The following is a 5062-nucleotide window of genomic DNA, read 5'->3' as shown; positions in this document are numbered from 1 at the left end:
ATATGGGAACTCCCATATGTTCTAAAATATAAGTTTTTTTAATTAAAAAAGTTAGACTTGGAGAAAAGGCTTGCAATATAAAAGATACACAAAGGGTTATATAATCTATAATACATTAAGGGATCTTACAAATCAATAAAAAAGTTGGAAAACTGAATAACAAATAAGGAAATTCATAGAAAAAGAAATTCAAACAGTTAATAAACATGAAAAAATGCTCAAAAATATAAATTAAAACAAAGATAATTTTAGTCCATCAGGACACTGAAAATTAAGCATTTTCAATAAAAATGTTAATCTTTGTGATGCCCACAACTAAAAAAATATGTGAGGATAAAGTTAGCCTTAGACATTGGTAGTAAGAATATAGTTTTATATATTAAATTAGATACACATTCTTTAAAATTCAGGATTTTCATTTCTTGGAGTTTATCCCTTAAAATATTCGTATATGTGAACAAAGAAGTTTATATGATGATGTTTATTCTATTTCTTTTTGTAGTAACACCAAATTGAAAAAAAAATTAGTTTAGCACAACAAACTATTCAATAGGACAATAACTCCATACAATTGCCAAATAAGCAGCTATTACGAAGTGAGGTAAACTTATATATACTTCAGTATAAAGACTAAGATTCATTGCTTAATGAAAAGAAGCAAGCTATATAAGATACATACTAAAGTCTCATTTTTATAACAAACAAGAAAAATTGAATACATGTACATATTTGTGAAAATTTATCTAATCGTTAAATCAGAAATGAAATAGTATCTATCAAATTCTCCCTAGATACGATAAGAACTACTACTCTATCACAGCTGCTACCACTGATCTTTATATTTAAACTCTGCTTTTAGGATTACTGCAAATTTAACATTAATTATCTACATCTCATTTTTATTACTCTATACCTGACCTATAATAGCAAGACTTTCTTTTCCTTTATCTTCCTACTATCTGGAACAAATCTTTGTATAACTTTCTTGGAGGAATACATAGATAGTGTCTTTTGTTGGTTTGAAAATGACTTCTTATTACCCTAGTAATTGATAAACTTAGGGGCCCACATGTGTTCATTGTTTTGTGAAATTTTGTACTGAAGAGATGTTTGAAATCAGAGAAAACAGTGTATTTGGATGGGAGACTTTTTAAAGATTAAAGATGAAAAGATTTCACATTCTACTTCTGGAATGATATTGTGAACAGCTCTGTGGACCCACTCCCCAGTGAAACTGGTGAAAAAAAATTAGTCCCAAAATTGCCTAATAGCATACAATAAATGAAGAAAAATGTATTCAATAAAAAACTGCTAAAACTCAGTAAGATAAGGGTCTGTGGTATTTGAAACATAATCCATACCTTCCCTTCCACCTGCCAGCTCAGAAAGATGGAAATAGCTCCAGACAGGTATGTCCAAAATGAGTGGGCCACAACTTTCCCCATGTTCCAGATGGAGGACTGTCTTCCCAGACTGCTGCCATCAGTGTTTTTCATTCTGCCTCCACAAGTCTGTTACTGTGGACAAGTTCTGGGCGAATGCAGGTGAGCAGTTGGGGCTTCTTTCTTATGCCTAACCCTCATTTTTAGAACAGAGGGTCTACCCTGGGTGTAGCATAGCTGAGAATAGAAATCCCAATAGCCATCGCTCTGTTTTGTAGGATGAGCATTTAACACTAAAACAAGTAAGCCAAGGAGATCTTTGCACTGCACCTCTCTCTTCCCTCACCAAATTCTCAGCTCCTATAGAATGTCACTCAGAGGGAAACACACAATTGTCTCTGCCCCCAACTTCAGAGGTTTTGCCTAAAGATTTGTCTAGTGGCAGATGCAGGCCATAGAACATAGAGTTCCAAATCTCTTTCCAGAGGAACTGAATTTAGAAAGTATGGACAAGTTCAAGCCATACTTGAAGCTTTGGTGAAAGCAGATTGGAGGACATTGATTAATTCAATTATTAATTCTTAGTCAAAACTGTAGGCCAGCTAGTTTTCCAGAGAAAAATGGGGAAAGAGATAGCTGGGAAGAGTCTTCCTAAATTTACGGAGATGGGGGGGCGGCGGGGGAAGGACCCCCTCAAATACTGACCTCTGGAACTATTTTTCAAAGGAGTGTTAATTTGAATAGATTAGTCTGTGAAGCAGTTTATGCCACATTGAGCAATTACTTGGCAATTAGTGGGACTTTGTAGCTGTGTGTTTAATGGAAACAGATAACCAAAGAGAGCCCTGCCAAAAGCACGATCATCCCAGTGTAACCGTGTATCCTGGCATCAGGAGTGGGGCAGTGATGAGTATGTGCAGGGAGTAAGTACTAAGAATTGTACAATATATCTTCTAAAATATTTATTTTTTTAATAAAAAATATGAAGCACAGAAATAAGAATGTATAATCTATATATTGGGGGAAAAAAGAAGTAAAAATAAAAACTTCCAGTGAGAGTAACCAGACGCCAGATTTAACAAAGACTTCAGTGAGAGTAACCAGATGCCAGATTTAACAAAGACTTCAATGTAGCTAATAGAAATTTTAAAATTGAAATACACAATAATTGAAATGAAAAATTCACTAGAGAGTCCCGTCAGTAGATGTGAACTGCCAGGAGAAAAATTTAGCAAACTTGAGGAATGATCAATAGAGATTATGCAATCAGAAGAACAGAGGGGGGAAAAAGAATGAAGAGAAATGAACAGAACCTCAGAAAAATATGAGAGACAGATGTACAGACATGTGTAATGAAATACAAGAAGATGAGAAAGGTGAAGAAAAACTAGTCAAAAATAATGGCTGCCAACATCCCAGTTTTTTTTTTAATATATTAATCTACACATGGAGCAAAATACATATTATTTTCAAATGTACATGGACTACTCTAGGAATAAACCATACACTAGGCCATAAAATGATCCTCAGTACATTTAAATGGTTTTAAATTATACAGATTCTGTTCTCTAATCATAATAAAATGAAATTAGAAATTAGAAATTCACACCGGAATAAAATTTGGAAAATGCACAAATATGTAGAACAGCAGATTACTAAATAGCCATTGGACCAAAAGGAATATTATAAGAGGAATGAAAAAATGTTTTGAGATTAATGAAAATGAAGACATAACACATCATTACTTGTGGTATACAAGTAAAGCACTACCTAAAGGGAAATTTATAGGTGTAAAGACTTTTTATTTTAAGAGGGATCTCAAATCAACTACTTAACCTTCTATTTTAAGACACTGGGAAAAGAAGAGTAAACTAAATTCAAAGAAAGCAATGGAAGTAAATAATAAGGATTATAGGGGAAATAAATAAAATTATCTGTAGGAAAAAATAGAGAAAAATCAACTAGACTGAAATTTACAGAGTGGCAAAATTGACAAACCTATACATAGACTGACCAAGAAAGAGATAGAATTTAAATTACTAAAATCGGGAATGAAAAAGGAGCATTACTTCTCATCTTACAAAAATAAAAGAATTATAAGAGAATACAGTGAACTGTATACAAACAAAATAGATTACTTGGATGAAGTGAAAAAATTCATTAACAAACTACTGTCACTGAATCAAGAAGAAATGGAAAATTATAATTAGACTATGTCATAGTCTGTTGAACTGCCATAACAAAATACCATAGACAGGATGGCTTAGACAACAGAATGATTTCTCACAGTTCTGGACTTCAGAAGTCTGAGATCAGAATGCTAGCACGGTTGGTTTCTGATAAAATCTCTCTCTGGCTTGTAGGCAGCTGCCTCTCACTGTGTACTTGTGTGATCTCTTCTTTGTGTATGCATGGAGAGAGAGTGAGAAGTCCCCGGTGTTCTTTCTCATAAGGACATATCCTATGTATCAGTGTCCAGTTTTTAGGTCATCATTAAACCTTAATTACCTCCTTATAGTCTCTATCTCTAACTAAACTCTTATTGGGGATTAAGACCTCAACATATCGATTTGGGGAATGATAACACAATTTATTCCGTAGCAGCTTATAATAAATAAAAGTGTTTAGCTAATGATTAAAAATCTGCCCAAAAAGAAAAGGCTGTGTCCAGATGGCTTCACTGGTGAATATTACCAAATATTTAAAGAAGACTTAACACCAGTTATTTACAAATTCTACAAAAAAATAGAAGTGTGAACCCTTACCAACTCATTCTATGAGGCCAGTATTACCCTGATATTGAAACCAGGCAAGACATAAAGAGAACTATAGAATAATATATCTTATAAATATAGACACAAAAACCCTCAATAAAATATGAGCAAACCAACTCCACCAGCACTGTTAAGAGATTATACACTATAACAAACTGAGATTTATCCCATGAATGTGTATTTGGTTTACATGCAAGCATAATTTAATACACCATATTAATAGGACAAAGTTTGTATGATTATCTCAATAAAATGGTTAAAATTTGTTTTTACAATATTCAGTATTCCATGATTTAAAAATAAATAAATAAATAATAGTAATACAAGGAAACTGCCTTGACATATAAAGGGAATCTGAACTTCACAGCCAGCATCATACTTGGTGGTGAAAAACTGAAAGTTTTTCCCCTTACACAACAAGTATACCTATTCTTAAAACTTCTATTCAGCATTGCACTGGAGGTTCTTGTGGAGGAAATTAGTCAAGGGGGAGAAAAAAAAGCATCTAAATTGGAAAGTAAGAAGTAAAACTTTATCTAGTCTCTGTATATGGAAAATCCTCAGGAATGCCCCCCCACCAAAATAAATCTACTAAAATTAACAAATTAATTAACGAAGGTATCATCTACACAATCAACATACAAAAAAATCAATTACATTTCTATATACTTGCAATGAACAATTCAATTTTTTAAAAAAAAGTCCAAATCATTATAGCATCAAAATGATTAAAATACTTAGTAAAATGAAAAACTAAAATGCAAAACATTTGCTTTGAAAACTACAAGACTTTATTGAAACAAATTAAAGGTCTAAATTGATGGGAAGACATCATATATTCATAAATCAGAAAACAAGATAGAAATACTCCCCAAATTTATGTACAAATTCACCACAATTCCCATA

The sequence above is a fragment of the Pteropus vampyrus genome, unplaced genomic scaffold (genome assembly GCF_000151845.1).
Source record: "Pteropus vampyrus isolate Shadow unplaced genomic scaffold, Pvam_2.0 Scaffold49, whole genome shotgun sequence".
NCBI lineage: Eukaryota > Metazoa > Chordata > Mammalia > Chiroptera > Pteropodidae > Pteropus > Pteropus vampyrus.
The sequence above is the reverse complement of the archived record's forward strand: the minus strand, read 5'-3'. Positions refer to the sequence as shown.